Here is a 21,096-nt window from a genome sequence, read left to right as displayed (position 1 = left end):
AGAGACTTGGCACTTTGCTCATTAGGCTCCTTAGGATCTAACTGAGTGACCTTGTTTGGTGGGAAGGCACAGATGGAGTCTGTCAGTAAATCTTGTTAATGTAACAAGTATTCCTACTGTTAGATGAGTTTTGCACTTCGTAGAAGCATTTCAAACCTAAGTAAACAACCACCATTCCCTCCTACCAATGTCAGCCCCTTTATTTCATGCCACCAGTTACTTCAGCATTTGTTTTTGCTGTGAATTACCAAAAAAAGAACATCTTGCTGTGAGTGTAGGATGATCTTTCTCTCAAAGGCAGTCATGCACCTTTTCTTCTAAGGAAAGTGATGTTTGCTTTTAAATTTGGAAGTGTTACCTGCTAAACACAACAGCTTTCTTCTGCTATAAATCTTTCCTGAGGTTAAAAAACTTCTTTATGACAGGAATGCAGATCTTCCCAGACTTGCACTCGCTCAGTTGTACTATATAACATGCATAGCTAATGTATACGATAATAAATAATTGGTTTATTTACGAAACCATTTACTTGGTTTAGGATTTTAGGATCTAGCCACCATTTTGATTTTGAGAAGATGAAAAGGTATCAAAGTCCATCAAAGCCAAGGTTGCAGAAATGACAGCACCTTAATTCAATGAATCCCTTTCGGTGAAGGAAAGGGATACAACATTTAAACCTGTGTTCAGACTAGCTGAAATATTTCTGTAAAATTCAGTAGTGTGAAAAGCAGCTACAACCCCAAACACAATGCTAAATTTCATGCTGAATAAGCAGTCATATTTCCTAAGTTTTGCATTGTCTGGCAGCAAAGCTACAGTGCTTGCATTAGCGGCTTCCATTTTTCATTTGTGTCCTTAGATTTGTTTACTAAGTTTCCCAGTCCCAAAGAGATTGTGAAGCCACAGCTTGAAAACAACAGCTATGTGTATTTTAAACTTCTACTCTGTGCTGGCTTGCAGGTGGAAGAATCCAGCTTGCAGCCAGGGTTTCTCCGTGACACCAGCTGATGGCTTTTCTTGCTTAGAAAGAATGAACACAATGAGAAGAAACCACACTATGTTGAAAAATCAAAGCTTTTCCACCTCTTATCCTCTCCTTAAAGTCAGTCAGGTTCTGCATTCGGAAAGCACCACTGTCCACAAACTTAGCAAGGGCTAAGACTTACAGTGTGTGTATGTTTATTTGTAGTTATGTCAACTATGTTTATTTATTTGTCCATGTATGTTGCTAAATTCTCATTCTTCCTAAAGTTCAACTCTCCTTTTTATTAGTTAAAAGTTCTCTTTACTACTTGCTACTGTGGGGATTAGAAAAAGAAATTAAATTTAGGATAGCAAATATCATCACAGGCAGAGGAATATAACCTTCCTGCAAGCTTAATTAAACGAGAAAAGATGGTCTGATAGCAGATAATAACACTGTTAACTAGACACCAAAGGTAGGAATACGCCTGCAGAAAAGGATAGGCTATCATTATTAAAATCTTTATGCTGCATGGAAACTGATGTTCAGATCCTGATAGCACAAGAATGGAAAAGGCTTCTCAGGATCTGCCAAGACAGAAATTAGTAGAGTGCGCTAGAGAAATGCATGAGATGGAGGAAGCTGTGCCGGGCAGAAATATGCTGGAAATGTTTGTTTTGATGCACAGTTCTGGCAAGCTGTTCTCAACATCTTTGTAATTGGTAATGTTTGAATAGTAGTGGCTCATCTCCTTTTTGGCTTCACAATTTTAGACAAGAAGTGAAACTATGACCAAGTGTGACCCATGACTCCAGAGACAAGCGTCTCCTTCCTTTGGCTGCAGAAAGTTTAAAAAGTCACACAATTTCCGCTGACATTTTTCTCCATACGTAACAGGAGATTATTTCCTTCCTTCCTTTGCTTTGTTACTGGAGTCTTGACCTGGCAACAAGCTCAAGCATTTTAAGCCATTACATGGTGTAAGAAATAAATAAATCTGCTTTTGGATGATACAACACAAGATTATTCCTTTGGTAAAATTCTTCCCTATGTATATGTGTATGTAGGTACTGTATAAGCTTGGGCTCTTAAACGCAGCGCTCTAGACAATTCGCGAAGTGCAAATTCTGCAAATAAAACAGCCCAAAGGAAATTTTGAAGGAAGTATTTTAACTTTACACTTTCAGGGAGCTCTAATTAGAGCTTGCATAACATGTGAAGACCTTTCAAAGACTAAGTTGTTACCTGTGGGAATTTTGCATGCTGCCTTTGTAAAATGGAAATAATGCTGTTCTAATAAATGGGCTTTATTATTTCTAAGACGGATAGGTCAAGATTGCCAAGCTCTTCCTTTCACTTGTTCCTGTTCACTCAAGCTATTTGCTTGTTACAGTGGCTCTGCATTGTAGTGATCAGTGTATTCCAGGTGTCCTGCTCTACATTACTGTAGGTACCTGCAGTAGTGAAATGGCAAGCCTTAGCAATTCTCTCTTGTTCTTATAGTTAATTGACTTAGCCATGCAAGTAGAGCCTTAGATTGCTTCTGTATCACTGTGGACATGCTTTCACAGAAACTATTCGGGTCCTAGGAAAATGCCATTCACTTTGACAGAGAGGCACTGCAATGAAAGCCTGAGGCAGCCAGTAGAAGCAGAGCCTCAAATTCAGATTGCCCTCATTTTATCAAAGCAAAATTACGTTTTTCCCCAGGTACTTCCTAGGGTACTTCCCTTACTAGCTGGCTGGTCCTAATTCCTCCCTAACCTTCCAAGTTTTTTAAGTAAGCTGCTGTCTTTTTCTGTATTCAAATGCAGTTTGCGCTTATACAAATTGTCTATTTCTACCATCACATTACTGTATTTTTATCTAACCTACCTAATTTCTAAATAAAGAGATATTCAGCAATGAGTAAATCAATCTGACACTTTAAGGTTCGAGGTAAAGACTATCCTCTTCTCTCCATGTTGATTTTCTGTGTTGATCCATAATCAGCAAATACTTTTAACAATTGAGATTTTGATTTCACAAGCACCAGAGTAAGTATGCCTTGGAATACACGCACCAGAAATATTCTGGATGAATATTTCACTTTGCAAAGAAAAACAAAAGGACACCAGTAAAATAAGGCAGTTTTCCAGAATAGATTTGCTGCTGATGGATTTATTTGCTGTTGATCTGTTGAAAGAACAGTGCTGCCTTTTGCAGGTTGGTATTATAACTGCTCTGCTTCATATCATCTACTTATTTATTTATTGTGCTCAAATAACATTTGTAAGATGCTTTCAGACCAGAAAAAATATTGCAAAATGAAAACATTACAGAAGTGAAAACAGTTCCCATTGCTTCTCTAATTTAAAGTCTTTTTTTTTTTTCCTTCCTGTGTGCCACTGTCCTCACCCTTAAAGAAAGTCCTCCAAGCAAAGTCTATGAGATACTATTTTGGCAAGTGCCTGATTTCATTTGAACTCATGCAAATGGAGTACTGGAACAAGCTGCTCAGGGAGGTTGTAGAGCTTTCTTCTCTGGAGACATTCAAGAGCTGCCTGGATGCCTAGCTGTGCAACCTGCTGCGCGGGAGGGTTGGATTTAATGATCTCAAGAGGTCCCTTCCAGCTCCTACAATTCTGTGACATTTCTGTGAAATACACCATAAAACTCTATGGATAAAAACTTATTCTTTCTAACTTGGGGAAATGAATTTTAACAAAGCTAGTTCTCCTTTAAAATGCTCTGATTTTAATGCAAAATTTCATCAGCAGTATCTTTCTCATTTAAAGAGCAGAAAACTGATTCAGAAAAACTCTAATGTGTGCTGTTTTAACTGAGATCGGATTCAGGATCCCTTTGTAATTCATGGTTTCTGAAAGCATCTAAATCAAGTGCTTAAGTGTGCTCCTTGGTCTCTGTAAGTATATTTGTTTGGTGTATATACACTCACATACATAAACACACAAAATGATACATTTCAGATGTATAACTTAAGTAGGAGAGAGAATTACAGCACAGTAGTCTCACTAAAGGACTTGGTTGATAGTTAGACTCTACTGATCTTTAAGAGAACAAATAGTATTGTTATCCAAAATAATCTTTCAAGGAATCTGGAGTGACAGGCATCAGCTCCAGTGTCCTTGATATGTCACGGCATGGATTGTTGCTCCAATCAATACAGAGCTATTTCCAATCAAGAAAAACAATTGCACATTGATTTACTTTGATCCATTTTCAGACAGGATTTCTACAGCCTCCTATGGGTTTGTAGCTCTTCAACTGCAGTCTAATTGTATGACTACTGTAGAGTAACACACAAGGAGTGTGAGAGGTGTGCACCAACACTGAGAGTGAAGCAAGAGTTGTACATGAGAATGAAGTTAGCATAATGAGATATGGGTGTCACATCCTTTCTAGAACGTTTGCATGACTGTAAAATACCTACACTTTGTTAACTTATTGTAAAACATTTAGAAGGATGTATAGAACTACTCGCTCAAAACTGCACATTCCTTCTTTAGAGAGGGAAGAATAAAACCAAGGAAAACAATCTGACGTGGTAGGTATTACAGCAAAATTCCTGAAGAAATTCCTTATTAAAAATACAGAAATATCTTTTAGCAATGCTAGCCTACTAGACAGGATCACAAGTCATGAGGGAGCTGGGAGGCCCCTTCAATCTTCTAGGTACTCTAGATCTGGCTCTCAGTTTGTGTTTGGGGCATTTTATCTTTACAGCAATTTCTGTTGTCTCATAAGGGAATAAAGGAGTTATAGCAATGCATGGCAACAGCTTATATTGAGACAGCTCAGAAAAGGAAGTGAATTATACTGTTTCTCTGCAAAGGTGTAGGGGTAAGATAGGTAGGCCAAAGTCATTTCCCATGTCAAAACTTTCTGTGAAATTGGAGATTGCTGTCCTAATCTCATAGAGTGCCAGCGCAGCTGCTTCAAAACTCAGCTTAAAAGGGGTCATCCAGTTCCACACTGGGACAGAAACAAATTCAGATTCAGCCAAATGCATCTGTCAGATAAGCCTCCCTGCATCTGCGAAGAGACCACAAATTCTGCAATTCATTCTGCTGTCATGGTAATATATGTTTCTTACCTATGATTTTTCTAATGACACTTAGCCAGTCTAATTTTTTATTGATTGTTAGAAATCCCAAACTTTGGAATAAGCTGGTAAAAGTCCTGGGTAAATGTAAATCCAATATTAAGAAGGAAGGAATTCACGGCACCTTCTAATTCTTTGGAAATCTGACAACTCAATGGTGGCACCAAGCTATTGCTATTTTGAGGTATCCTGGCCAGAAGCAAAGGTAATGGGCTCCAGAGAAGTAATCAGCAATTGACAATACCAAACCCAGCTTATTTTGCCGTGATGAAAGCAGAGTGTTGCCACAGTCTGATTAGGCTGTACAAAGTTTCATAAACAATTTCATAAAGAAAATAGTTATAGTTTAAGAAAAGACAAAGTGCAGGTAAGGTGTGTCTGACCTTGGGTGCTGCGAGAGCTGCTGAAATTGGAGGACAAAATTCAATGGCTTTGTGTTTGCCACTGTCTGGGAAGGAACACGGAGAATGACCTTCCGGACTACCATATTATTCCAACAGAAATGTGAGAAAATCATTTAAATAAGGTTTATGCCACTGGAAGCTGGTGTTTATTCATACAGCAGAATTACCATATTTATGTTATAGTGAAGCTGTGGCTGTTGTTCACAGAACACATGGCTTTATAACTCATATTACAAGAGAGCAAATGTATAGCACAGGGCATTTGTAAACTCAGTACAAAGTAAAACAACTACTCTCACTTTAAACCACAGTGAACCAGCTTCTACTAAGGAATCTGCCAAGAGTGCCAAATGAAAGCCCTGTAATGACAGCAGAAATGACTAAATTAGTATCTTTATTCTTGTTTTATACATACTTTTTTTGTAGCCTACAGACAGGCAAAACTTCCTTAATCTCACTAAATCCTCATACATTTATACAGCTTTTTTGTTTTGTTCCCAAATCATTGGCTATACTTAGAGAAAATAATTTCTTTTTGTATTTTCGCTGTTCTAGTTCTGGGACTGATGATTTTAATTTTTTCTTTCACTTAATCTGCATGTGTTTTTTGGGCAAATTGATAACAACTCAGTGTCACACATCACTTCTATTCTTCCAGAGCTATTTCCCACATTGTAAGGTATGAATGAAGAGGTTCTAATTCTTGGTGTTTGCTTTTTGATTAGTTTCTAGAATGTTAATTAAAAAGCACAGTAACCTGGCAAAGCACAAGGACATCACTTAAACTCCTTACACGTGCTTCATTTCAGAAAGTTTATTGCATGGAGAAAATACTGAGACAACACTTGTAATCAATAATACTTCACTGAAAGGTAGGGGATTTTACCTGTTTATTTATTTATTTGTTTCACGAAAACACTGCCTTTCTGAAGTTTGTGATAAAACACTCATTTGGGGAAAATTTAGGCAAAATCAGTGTTGACCAGGCCTCAGACTTAGAAGTTCACCAATTTTAACTTTGCAGGTGAACTAGAGCTCTTGTTTTTCCTTAAAATAAAAAGAAAAAAGAAAAAGAAAAGAAAAGAAATGAAAAAGATCTTGAATTTTCATTTGTTTAAACTGAAAACTTAGCTATTCAGAACATTCTCTCCCTGCACACACGAAGATTATTTGATTAAGTCCAAGTATTAGATAGAAAAATGCACAACCCTTGCTTGATTTAATTATCTTGGACTCTGATGCCAATGCCTGTGATGACAAGTGCCAGCGGGAATTCTAAAAGCAAGAGAAGCACAGGAGAAACCAAGGGCCAGACTGTACACTTCCACCACACTCTTGCATTTTGTTTCTGAACTACTTTACCTTTATTACCTCTCCCACATTTTAAGCAAATCCTGTCATATGGATGATGCCTATTTGAGAACACAGTTAAAACTCAATACAAATTTCAATACATATTTTTCCTTTTATAAGCAAAACTGTTTCTACCATATACACATGAAACAATTTCAGGGAAATTTTGGTAAAGATACTAAGACAGTTCAGGTGAATTCCTATCAAATTATATTTCTTTTTCCTTACGTTTGGCTACTAGGCAACAGTACCCTTTAAAAATATTTAGCAAAGCAGCAACTGGTCTACTCAAGCAGCTGACCTTTAAAACTTCATTAAACATTATCAAGCACACCTTCTCCAGATAATAGTCCTTCTGTTTTGTCACATGTTATTGTATCAAGAAAATTAAAGAAAATACATTGGAAAGTTTGTCCTTACCCTCTAATTTTTGAAGTCACAGTCAATTACGCGTTTGTTTCCAAGATGCTGTGAAAGTGTTATGCTAGAAGTCTTGTTTGCGTCAGTAATAACATGTCTCCTTTGAAAAGACTGTTTGGATACTTTGCCATTCACTTTTGAGAAACTTTTTTATTTACATTTGTTAATATATCCATTTTAAGAAATGTCTAAAAATAAATATTGTAACCTGAGCGTGCAACAAATATGTATGTACTAAAGACAGAGGGAGAGAGACAATAAAGAGTTTAGAAAATGATTCCACCAGTCTGTATCATCCTTTCTAACCTCTTAAAAGAGCAGCACATATTTCTTTATGGCAAGTCTTTCTACTCAGCTGACAAGATCCTTCAGTGTCCCAGGGGTAGTTCATGCAATTAGAAGAAACAGGTGAAACTCAGATAGTTTGTAGAAGATAGGCACAGTCTGATGGAAAGAGTCTGTAAAACACAGTTGTTGGTGCTTGTTACTATCATAATTTCAAATCTTGGGCTAATGTAGATCATGATTCTACAACATATTAATCAAAAGTCACATCTAAAGTATGCGAGCCAATCCTTCTTACTTAAAAAATGTATGTTTATTGCTTTTGTAGCTTCTGAGACTCAAGCACATACTTCAGATGCTTTGCTAAGTGAGATTACAGTGAGAAACAGCATATTCTAGAGCTCTTGCTTCAAGTATTTCCACTTCTGACTGTACTTCCACTCATCCCCGAAGAAGAAATTATTATTCAGAAATAAATCTCCCCAGAGCTTTCTTGGAGGTCTTTTTATGATGAAAAATATCAAAAGGCAGATGTGTGCTGTGTCAGAAGACCTTGATCAGTTGTTGTAGAGGCATCGTTGTCATTAACTGAAGTGAAAAATAAGAACCTCTTTCTGAGATGAAGCAAGAGAAGACAATTTTCTTGGTATTTGGGCATAATTTGATTTAAGACTAACAAAGTTATTCATATAAAAAGTATTAGAATATTATAACTGGACACTAAGCACACGATCTCTACTAAAACTGAAATTTGAACAGAATTTTGAACTATCTCTATGGAAAATGAAGACATCTTCATTGCTACTGAATACTTTAGGTCACCTAGCTGGTAAAACAAACGGATAGAATTGTGGCATTTGCTGCAGAACTAACAAAATATATACACCATGACTTATTTTTTATGTGAGAGAGCCAATATCCTCCGCTTGAAAATACTTGAGATTTTTTAAAAATAGAAATATATCTCTCCTACTTCCTTCCAAATCTGCAGCTGAAACAGTTTGACTAGCTTATAAACTTCTATTTCTTTTCCCATTGTTTGCAGTGTGGAATAATGAGGAAATGTTTCCTTGCAGCATGGAAAGAGCTGACAGAGATCTTTTTTTCTCAGAGTTGACCTTGTTCCCCTAAATAATCTGTTCCACAGTCACCTGGGGGACTGGCTTGGGGCCTCTTTCAGTCTCCAGTGTTCCTGCCTCCTTTTGGGAACTGCAATCACAGATGAAAGGCTGCAGCACAATTATCAAAAGACAGTCCCAACTGCAGTTTGAATGTTAGGGCAAATTATTTGGGCAGGATTTTACACTAAGAGACACAGAGCAGAGTGTGGAAGACAGATCTGATGTGATTATAGGGAGCAGCATGGCTAAGCAACCACTGACTTTTCATGGGGTGCATTCTTGTATTCCTAATTACATGAAACTACGGTACTGAAATCTGGAATACAAATACCCCTAACAGAAACACTTTCACCTCACCATATTCTGAGGAGCTTTGGCACTGTTTTTATACTTTCCTTGTCTATGTTCAGCTTGAACTAAGCAAGCAAGAAATTTTGATACTTGCTCTGGGAGTGCGTGCATAAAATCCCAAGAGTTAAGAATCTGTTTAGATTTGTACCTCGGACAGATCGAATGAAACAGTCTACATTCCTTTCCCTCAGTACATTGCTTACAGGAGATACAATTTAACTCCTTCAAATTTCAGAAGCTTAGTTGGGATCTTAAGTTAGGAGTAGTAAAGCCAGTCCTAGATACTGCTGTTGGTAAAAACAACAATCCAGCTGTCTGTACATACCAAAAAGAAACACTGTAGTTGTGCCTAGTGGCAGAGAGCACACAGAGGCTCTTCTATCAAATGTGCTTGACCAGAGCTGAAGAGGAGCATCTCCCAGTGATACAGAAGGCATTTACAGCATGCAAGGCACCAGCCACGTAATGTAGATTCCTGCTTTTAGCCTTTTACTCTCCACAGAGAGCTGGTTTCAGCCAGTCACCTTAGACCTGAACAGACCAGCTGTAGAATTCTGCATCCCTTTCCATGTCTCATAAGAACCTAAAGCCCTCACTCAGCAGAGAGTGCACTTCAAGCACGTATGCAATTCCAGTACTTCCGTTCCTGTACTACAAACATGTTTAAACTCTCATTAAAGTCTGGTCCTAGCATAGCCACTAAGTACTCTACCCCATATTTCACTAGTCTTTCCCTCCAGCTTTCACAGGTAAAGCTCCACCTGACTCTCCAGCATTTCGCATGGCCATACTTATCAGATTGCTGAGTGCATTAAAACTGAGCTTCTGTTGAAGCTGAGAATGTGCTTTTCCTCTCTATAATGAAATTCCTGAAGAAAAAAAAGTTGATTTCTGACTATGAAATTATGCTAGATATAGTAGGTATTACAGAAGGTCACTCATTACCAATTAACAGAGTAAACTTCCTTCTGTATTTTAATTTAATCCACTGTTCCTTACCAAATATACAACTCCAACTCTTAAGACAGCTATTACTTTTTTTTTCAGCCTTATTCTACAGCCTGGAAGATATCCCTCTATCTTCAGATAGGAGTGCAAATGCTTTTGCTACTGTCATTATAGGATTTACTTATGAATTGGGAAACTATTCTTACTGTGACACAGGGTTATGAATAATCTTGTAATCAATTGCCCACAGGACAACCTGACAGGTATGAAGCGTGTATATAGATAGTCTACAATCATATCCCTGTCTTAGTGTATGAAGACCTATGCATGTAACTCACTGTTATAAGACAGACAGCTGACCTAATTTATGTCCATGGCACTTTTGAAATGCATTTGTTGTGCTGCATCCAGTGTGCTATGTTATACTAATCTTCTTACAGAAGAAACTCACTTATTTTAATATTTCTCCTAAAAAATTAGTCCCAAGATGTTTTTGAGATGTAAAACAAAGGAATAGAACAAGAGACCACAAAGATAATGAATGAGAGTGGTACATAAAGTAAATATATGCTGGTAGCAATTATGATACTTCTCATCAATAAAAATAAAGGAGTCCTATACCTGCCATCCTCCTTGGAATTTTTTTTATTTTTTTATTTTTATTTTTTTATTTATTTTCCCTTGGACAGTGGTTTTAATTTGCTCAGTATAGAAGTTAATTGTAAATAGATTCTATCTGCTTTTTACTAATTCAAATTTGCTGGTTATGAACCTATAGTGTTTTTTGTAATAAGCTGGTACAAGCTTTTAATTGCATGAACAGTACAATTGCATTAATATGGACACTGGTTATCCATTTAGTTTGGGGGCTGTAAAAAATGCTTCTGAATATGAGGAAAAAAAACCCAAACAAATATAGCAATAACTTATTGCTTCAAATAGACTAGGGCAGCAGTGATTTCCCTGACAGTAGGGTAGAATCAAACATACTCACAGAGCAACTTGTAAGACACAGGGGAGGGGTTGAACCCATTGCTAATGTGGTCAGCACAGGCTCTGGCTCAACTCTGTAGTGAGCTTCAGCCTAGGGGAAACCCTTTAAAGACAAGGGGTGCAGCTGAGCACGGTCACATCAAGCTTAGAGCTCTCCAGAACTGCTAGCTGTTGAACACACTGAGTTATTCACATAATGTAGAGATTCTCACAGCCCATCTGCTAAGCACATTTCTGATTTTCAGCAATTTAGCCTCTTTTCCATCTGTCTCTAGGGACTGATGTTTTGCATTGTCTTTTATTCTTCACAGAGGGATGTTTTTGAACACGGCCATTAACACAGAGCCTGGTTCCAAATTACTATTCTTCTATGAAGAATGAAGAGCAGCAGGGAAGGACAAAGCATCTGCGTTACCTGTGGAAAGCCTGGCAGGTGGAGGCCAAATCCTCTGTGCTCTAAGATTTAAACAGTAAATCAGTATAACAATAAACAGTACCCCAGCTGAATCAAAAGACAGACAGAATGAGACAGAAAAGTAATGGTAATGTAGAGGAAAGAAGGTTAGCAAAGAGTGGTACCAAGTTTAACAAGCAGCAACATGGCTGGAGAACCAGGGGAGTGGCATGTCAACATTTTAAAGCTGTATTCCCCACTCAGACCAAAAGAGTGATGAAAGCACCTTGAAATGAACATAATTTGGAATTGCAGTGATTTTTAAAGTGTATCTAGTCTGGATAATGCTTATATCAAGTAATCTGTAGTCTATCTCATTTAATTGTATGAATCAAAAAGGCTTCCTTAATCTTTTAAGCATCAGGATTTTACTCTGACTCATTCAATTTGATATTAAAATGAAAATTCATTTCTTTAATATTAAAAATGACCCCAAAACTGAGGGAGGGGGAAAAGACAGCAGGAAGTAAGCCCCGAGTTACACTTTACTTCTGAAGCAAGGTTCCCAAAGACAAATTACACTGCCTAGGAAATATGTGCAGGATGACAGGTCGTGCCTTGTTACACCTTCCAGCTGCAAATGGTAAGAAAACCATCACCCCATCCCACACTGATGCCAGATTAGGCCATAGCATCATGCATGTTGCTAATGGATGAAATTGCTCAAAAACACAGAAAGACACTCACCAAACTACTATTTACAGAGTATTGGCTACCATAGGTAAGCAAGATTAATTACAAATCATTATAAGTGAAAATGCCATGAGTAAGCTGTTTCTACAGAAGAAAGGTAATTTGTATTCAAAACTATTAACCATTAGGAAATCAGAAATATGGAAGGTAAGTTAGCAGCAACCCAAGGAGAGAAATGTTGATAGAACAAGAGGTCTGGTTCACAGCCACGAGCAATTCCAGAAACTGCAATGCTGAAGAGACATAAGGAGAGGATACAGTGTTTCATAAAGGATCTGGTAACCTGTCACACATGCAAGCAGAAATGCCTGGAAGTGAGACACCAGGAAAACTGTGCTCTACTTACAGCTCTCAGATGTGCAGATTGCTTGCAAAGTGGGGAATGAGGCAGTAAGGTGTCTGGACAGACTGTGGAGCAAGGACATCCACACAAACTATGAGCTATTTACACATTTAGTTTCACAACTGTAAAAATGTCCTTCTTTAGCTGAACTCCTTTATGGCTTCAAAACCCCTGATGATGGTGAAGGCTACATGCAGTTGCAATCCAGTTGTCCAGAAGGCATTATGGATAGAAAAAGGGAAGGGGAAGGGAAAGGGGAAGGACAGAAAGACAGACAAAGACAGAAAGACAGAAAGACAGAAAGAAAAAGGTAAATAGATGCTAAAGTCGTGAAGAAAATTAGCCCCCCCCCCCCGTTCCTTTGTGACTTTAGATGCTACAGCAAGATAGACTAGCAACTTGAAAAGCTTTTCATGGATGGCAACAATGTATTACACACAAAAAAAAGAAGGGGGTACCTATTTCAGCCTCTGTATTAATTGCAACTAGGCCTCCCCCAAAAGATTTGCTTTTTAAAGGTCACTCACATTGTCATGCAATTCACCACAGCTCTTCACATTGCTCTCCCTGCTCTCATCTTCAACAGCTTCCTGAACACTTAATAATCCCTGCTCTTGACATTTACGAATCTGTTTTGCTTCAGAAACATCCTAAATCCACTACACTAATCTTCGTTTACCCGCCTCACTGCTCTATTTCCTATTTCCTCTCCAGATGAGCCTTGAAAACGTTTTCTATATGCTTTTTGTCTTATTTTCCTCCTTTTCTTTAAGCTTCCCCCTGTCTAACAGAAAAGCAACAAAGTTTGTCTTGAGAAACTCTCCCTTTCTCCCAATTCCCAAATCTCAAGCAGAGAAGGATGGGACTTCTAAAAAATATATTTATTGGGCTACTCCCCAGATCTGCTTCGCACCTGCTTCTCAACCCTATACTTTTCCTTAAGAATTTTCCTCAGAGATTTAAGAATCTGGGTGCTTGCTTGTAATGTCTACATTATTATCGACATTTCTCAGACACGTTCTGTGATTTCTCCTCCACTGAGTGCTAAAGTGGGAAGAGAGAAAAGGAAGAGGTGCGTGCAGCTGTTGCAGTCTCTTCACACCCACTTCCCCTTGTGATACTCACACCACCCTCTCCTTGGAGAAGAGACTTGAAAGTCTTTTTTCCAAAATATCATCAAATTGTTGCTTATCTCTAAAAATGCTCATCTCTGTGGAGAACCCTCTGGATATACCACAATAGCAATTTTGTCTGTTCTGAGGTCCTGGAAGTTGTCTCATTCTCTAAATACCACTGAAGACGCACAGTAATTTTGGGTCCATGACAAATACATTTATCAGAAATGTGTGTTAACCATAGTAACTGAAGCTGGCAGGGTTCAGGTGCACTGCACTCCTGAGGTTCAGATAGTAGGAATCAAGACAAGGACAGAATTTGGCATGAGAGCCTTCCACAATTTCTTAGTTTAGATTCAACTCCAAGGTCAGACTTAAACTTCTGGTTTTAATTAATAAATCCTAATGTCTCACTTCACTGTTCTTTCAACTCTGAAAATATTGGTTCTAACATGTGTACTAGATAAGATAAATTTGACTGCGTTGCTTCTGATGGTATATCATTAAACTTATCTACATACATGTCTGGCTCCCTGTACACATGCACGTGTGCATAAACACAGATACTATACAGAGGTACACTAAATGTACTCAGAAGGCGTTACTTTTTTAATCTGCTTTTCCCAGCAATATCTGGTTGGAAGCAGAATATTAAGGTATGCTAAAGTCAACAGAGAGAATACAGGGGAAACTGCATTTCACATTGAGGAAAAATTTGTTCCCATTTTGTTCCTGTTTATTTGGTTTCTCGTGTGAGTTAATATTACTTGGCAGCTTATCTTGATCCTGCCTGAAAACAAGTGAAACTTGTGAAAATGAAAACAAGCAGCAAAAAAATCCTTCAAAATGTTCAGCTCTTTTGGCTATTAGCATTGTGTTGGCTGAGCCAAGTCGTTTTTAGTAATTTTTTTGCGAGCGCTTGTAGACCTATTTCTATATTCATGTCTCAAAAATATTATTAAGAACAACAATTCTATGGCTGTGAATATTTCACAGAATCTTAACTTTTCAGAAGCAGTCCATGTATACTCAGAGCTTCATTCACGCCAGCAGGAGCTGACAGCACAAGGATGACATTGAAAACTACTGGCTGAAGAGGAAAATTATGAACCTAGTAGCCATGATACTTTATCAAAGCATTGTCAGTGATTAATTTTTCCACATCTTTCATTTTAGCTAGATTTTAATCTGATAATACAAGGGACAAGTAAAACCAGTTAACATCTTTTGTACTAAGGTCCCTGTCTAATGGACGTGCATACCTGGAAAGTGCAAATGCTGAAGTGATATTTCTGATGTTCATTTTGCAGCTGCTGTGAAAAGCACAAGGAAGGAAATGTTCTTGCCATACAGACAGCTTAGGAAAAACAGGAATATCACTATTTATAGGAAATCTCTCAGAGAACAGATGTATGCCCTTCTGTAGCTCCCTTGCTTTAGCAGTTTGTTGCCAGGTTGAATACTCCATTGCCAATGAGGCTGAAACAGAGATGCCTTCCACTAACTTGTCTCCTTAAACAGCAGTGCCATCATACTGAAAAACCATGCTCCCAGAGCCAAGAAATATCCTCATGGTGCATCCCAAAGTTGGTAACAGAACTTTGAACTGAGCATATTTTAACATATGAATCTGTATCAATACACAGCTCTTTAAGATATAGAAAAACTGAACCGCTTTTGACAAAAATCTGCTGCTGTGATTTTTCCCCATTGCTTTATCGGATTTAATCACCTGGAATTAGCCCTTGCAAATTGCTGACAAGCAAGCAGGGAAGCCCTTAGGTTTCTGCAGAGCGGTTAGTAGCTGACAGAACTATAGCTCTTCAAAGGTTTGCAACATAGCTGAATCCTCCCTAACCAGCTGTTACTACTTCTTTCACAAACAGGCATAAAATATAGCCCAACTTCAGCTTGAGAGAACCAGCTTCCAAGTGTGCTTGCAGCCACTCATCTTCCTAGGTCACAGATCATGGTCAGTCACAACAGCATGATGCTACAGCTGGAACTATAAACCTCGGCAGTCTGTAGTCCTTTCCCTCCTGCTCTTTTCTCCTTCTTTCTTCCCACCATGAAACACGAGCATCAAGAGGACATCTCTGTTGCTGCCTGCCTGGCAATCCTGAGGATTTCTGGCCTACACCATCTTAGCCTGGGCACCAGCTGCTGGTCAAAGGCAGCCACTTCAGTTCTGATACTCACACCTGTAGCTAAGCAGCTTAAGAGATTGAAGCTGTGAAAAATTTAGCCTCTCAAAATCAGATCAGAAGTATTTTTCCAGCTGCTCTTTACTGACCACCTACTTTAATCTTTGCAGCGGATATTCATACCAATCTTGCAACTCTGTCCTCCTGTCTTTAAGATACAGCTAAGATCCTGTTACCTGGTAAAGCGCTGTGTTTGCACAACTTCAATTACTGTATTCCCAAAATATGTAGATTATGAGGAGCCCAGAAAACTTCTAGGATGCTCCTTATCTTCATTAATTGATTTTATAGAGGTGCACAGGCAGTATAGCACTGAAACAGACCCTTCAAATGTAGAAATTATACAGCTGAAAAGTTTAAGAAAGAAAGCTTCACTTTTCATTTAACTATGAAGCATCTTCTGAAAGTACATCAGGAGATAAGGCTCCATAAAATAGCGTAGTTCTGCATCTAAGGCTCTACAGCCTACAGAAATCAGCAAGAGACACATTATCATCTAAGAAAACAGAAAGAAGACATATAAAAGTCAGCAAGGGGTGTATTATCACCTAAGGAAACAAAAAGAAAACCTTAATTTCTTATTCTCCCCAACAGCAAGATAAATAAAAATCCCTTGCTACTACTAGAACTGAAATCTGCTCTCTTGCTGCTATGCAGACAGGATGTTGCTTGTTTCTGGCCATCAGAGGTTACTGCAGCCTTCTATTCCTACTATGCTCATTTGAAAACCTGTAAGTAGACACAATGAGAAGCCATATTAGTCTGCCTGCATTTCCTCTTTCCCACCAAATGTTCTCAAGTGGAAGAAATGTAAAACCTTGGCATAACCTCCTTAAATAGGGTTGAAAATCTCAGAGACTGACTCAAATCATACTATTCCTCCTTGTATTGCATCTACCATAGCAGCTTTCCAAGTACTATGACAAGAAAACAACCCCAGCTGTTGTTGGTGCTTCTTAGGAGTCACAGTTGATGCAGCAGATGCAGAAAGAGCTGAGTTTCTAAATGCAAAACCCGCTGCTGAACCTGAATTTCCAAGACACAGCATTAAATATATACAGAAAGATCATCTGAGCAGGTACGTAGCACTGATAGCCAAAGAGACAGACAGCAGGTAATCATAACTGAAAACTCTATAGCCACACAAAATTTGCAGTACTCTAATACAATAGGAATTCTTCAAAATGCAAAATAACTGTGATTATTTCACTCTTTTCTATTCTATGTTGTTAAACAAATACTTTGAAGTCCAATCTAACTATTCTAGGTCTGTAAACCAGGTCTGTATATTGCCACATCACACTCCAAATCCAGTGTTTAGGAAGACATTTCAGGAAATGCTTTTTTGCCAGCCAAACCAGCATACAAAAGAATTAATTTCCTTCTTTATTTGCATAATCTTTTACATAGTCAAGTACAGATTCAATTAAAACAAATATTTCTCTCTCTTTATGGAAAGAAAGGAGAAAAGGATATTTAATGTGGATACAACGCAATGATGTAAACTGTTCTTACAATGTAGAAGTAAAAAATTTCTGTACCTGGCAGAAAAAGGAAATAGCCAGTATAGGAACAGCTTATGTGGGCCCAGATCCAGAGCATGTGGGCTACACAAAGATGGCCACCCTCCTGTTGAGGGTCACACTGCCACCCAGCATCCCTGCTTGTGTGGCACTTGAGTGACAGATACACAGCCTAGGTGGATTTGTCAGAGTGATTTTTACATTTAGACATTGAAGTCTTTGCTGTATTTGGTCTTACGAAACACCGCTGAAATCTAATTCTGGCAGGATAAATGCAGTGTGTGCTGAACAGAAAGTATTACTCAGTAACCAACACAATGTGTCACTGCAACTCAGGAAACAAGTTGGCTCAAACAAAAATATTCTTAATGCTTGGAAAAATAACTCCTTGGGATCAAAGTGGAGGACAGCGTAGTGACACAACGAAATCTTCTCACTAGCTCCCCATACCACGTTTAGCTGCAAATCTCCCTGCAAATCTAGCTGCAAATTTTTATCCAAATATTTTATTTCCAAAACTTATTCCTCCTTTTCATTCCATTCTTGAGTTTACAAAACCAAGCAGTGCCTAATCTGAACTTGGATCTGAATTTCTAAGCTTCTCAGAGTGTGTGTTCCCCCACCCCAATAGCTGCACTCAGATATCCTGCTCTGTAAGAACTACATGGCCATGATGCTGATGATCACAGATTTATCCATGCCACCCCTCTGCACCTTGCTGCTGGCTGCCTAACACTGGTGGGGCCTGAGAGGAAAGGAGTATCACTGTCCAGTTGAGTCAATACTTAGAGGTTTAACCATTAGTTGGCAACAGTCCCCAGAAACATAATAGAAACACCATTATTGAGCAGAACACTTCATCTTGCTATTTGAATCATCTCATTTGTCATTTGAATCACAGATTAACAGAAACACTGCTTGCCAATGTCTGCCCAGGATAGAGTATACTTGCTAGTGATTTCAGTGAAAAACAGTTGGAAATTTGTGTTTCAGTATCTGAAATGTTTCAGTGCCTTTTGTAGTTATTTACCTCTGTGTGATACATGCAGCAAACAGTGCTGAGGGTAAGGATCTCTTTGTGCAGTTGACAGCCTTCCACACTGAGCCAGCTTTGGCCCTTGTCTGTTAGCAAAAGGGGGCAATTGTCTATTAAGAGGCAAGGATCAACATATGCATACATGCACTTATGCACGCGTGCATCTGCAAGCACATGCAACAAACTAAGATAAACATTTATACTGTGTCTGAATATATTGCATCCAAGACTAGATTCTCAGCCAGTGTAAGGTAGCATTGTAAAGCTGAAGTAAAACAGAGAATATACAAATGTTAGAAAAACTTGTCTTCTTTACTTTTTCTGTACATAAGGGAAACCATAATATTTATTGTGTTTGTTTCCTGAGTGTTTTATTGTACCTCTTCATGTGACACAGTGCACAAACGTACCAATGATTGTGGAATATCAGCACTTATTCCACACTGTCTTAAACAGTTTTTGTACTGTGGACATAATATAACTGGACCAGGTGCCTGTGGTCCCAAAAAGTTGCTTGTGGTCCCAAATGAGTTGATTTTTTATTTCTAGTTTTGTTGTTGCTTGCTTGTTTTTCCTGAGAATCTGTCAGCAAGCCAGCTCAAGTGTGCAAGATTGTTCACTGAACTGAACAACAGACACCTTCATGATGTGGCTCATTTGTACATTCAGTAGATGTTTTTTTTTTTCAGAGCACATAAAACAGTAAGTCCAGCTAAGCAGTTAGAGGGCAAGTTTGCAGACCAAAGCCATAGCTTTGTGTGTATATGTATACACACATAAGAAGAACATGATCAATGCAATGAATCCAATGTGAACACTTTTGCAGTTTTCTGAGTGATTTTTTCTGGTTTGATTTACTGATTCCACTGAAGCAGCCTATATTTCTCATATGTAAAGTTATGTTACAGGTTTCCTTCAATGGGCTTTTATTCCATTGCCTACTTACCTGACAGTAAAAAAAAAAACAAAACTATTATTAAGATCACCCGAGGTGCCACTTAAAGTGTTAGGAAAAGCTGAGGTATAACAATGCTCATGAAGAAATGTTACTGGAAAGATGACAGGTGATTAATATGCCGACTTGATCTGCCTGCTCAGCTCTCCTGTGAACCCTGAACTCTGACAGTCTACTGATTCGTCATTCCAAGAAGTTATAACACAGGTTAGGAAGCACACTGGTACTAGTCCTAATTTAGTACAATCTCTGGTGCACTCTTGTTTGAGGGAATTTTAGCACAGGAGATCACACTGGTCTCTATGGCAACCACCAGGTTTATCCCATGAGAAGCCCTGATCCACTGCAGTTTGAGCCTGCTGCAGCACCCACTCCTACAGAAGGAATGAGGCTGTCTCCATGTGAAACACAAAAAAAATAAAAATAAAAAGCAATTCATGTTTCATTGCTGCACAGCTGTGTTCTTCAACTCACTTTAAAAAATCATGTTCTCTACATTTGATAGATTATTCTTTTCTTGCTTGAGTCAACCTTTTTAAAAAAAAAACATACAGCAATTAATTTGTTAAAAACAAACACAAGTTATCTTTTATGCTTCTGTAAGCAGAGAAAAATCAGATGTCATGAATCTTATCAGAGGCAGCTGGGGAGACAGTGGTTTGAAGCACTCCCTGACTCTGGCCTCTAACAAGACGTTTCTGAAAGCTCAGCAGAATGTCCATGGCAGTTCATTGGTGCTTATGTCTCCTCAAATCTTGAGTCCTGCAGAGTGCCAATGAAGATTAAATCTTTCCCTTTTCGCCTATACTTTCCAAAAGGAGAAGATGCAATGCTCTAAATGGCAATGCACTAAGCGGGCACTTTAATCTCACTTGTTATCCTTGTGCAAGTTCATTCCTTTTTAGTTTTAAGAAAATTTGGGGGTATTCTAAAAGGTACTAAGGCATTAAAATCTTCTGCAAACACAACTATCCAAAGCATCGTTTCTACAGACTTGTCACGAACTCTGTTTTCTAACATGTCTCAGCTTGCGGACATATTGCACATTGTTACAAAGGTGAGAGTACCAATGTGGCTTTTTCCATCCTGTTACCCTTCTTTTCAGTTCCAAAGACATATGGGCCTCGGAGCGGCTGCATATGTCTGAACAGGAACGTGCATCTCCACTGTGGCAGCTATAAGGATATCCGATAGATTTTGTTCTCAGTTGCTGGAAAATATGTGTACACAAACAGAAGCTCAGAGTGGTGAGCTAATTTCAACTTCTGTTATGATGCTGCTGGAGCTCTTTCATCAAAAGCTTATTTTTAATTTCCAAAGTGATGGATTGCGCTGCACTAAGTCCCACTGGTATTTACGTGCAATATTATCCCATGACTGCACTTGGGACCCCAGAATCCTGTCAGCTGCTGACTTGCCCCGGCTCTAATGACTCACACGGTGGCATTCAGAAAACAAAGGCCACCAATCTGCCACATAAAGTCCTGCCTCTACTTTGTCTTGCTGTCTGCCCTGCAGGGATTCAGGTGATAGCCCCAAGAAGACTGCGAGAATGTTGGCAGTAAGGAAAAAAATAGATTTCCTGACACCATTCCCTAGCTAATGCACCACATTCTTTTGTACACGAATTTGCAATTCGAAAAACACAGGTATTGGAAAGCAGTGATATAGCTGCTGGATAAGTCTGCTTTCATTTTAAAACGCATTGTACTGTTCTTGAAAGGGTCCCTTGGACAGCAGTAGAATTGATTGCTCATTACTGCTTTCCCGTGGAGGGCACAGCTGAAGGATCTGTCCAAGAATGGATATTTCCAATCCTTGGTATGAAG

The sequence above is a fragment of the Cyrtonyx montezumae genome, unplaced genomic scaffold (assembly GCF_038088225.1).
Source record: "Cyrtonyx montezumae isolate F1298 unplaced genomic scaffold, pur_monq_1.0 scaffold_7, whole genome shotgun sequence".
Classification (NCBI taxonomy): Eukaryota; Metazoa; Chordata; class Aves; order Galliformes; family Odontophoridae; genus Cyrtonyx; species Cyrtonyx montezumae.
The sequence above is the reverse complement of the archived record's forward strand: the minus strand, read 5'-3'. Positions refer to the sequence as shown.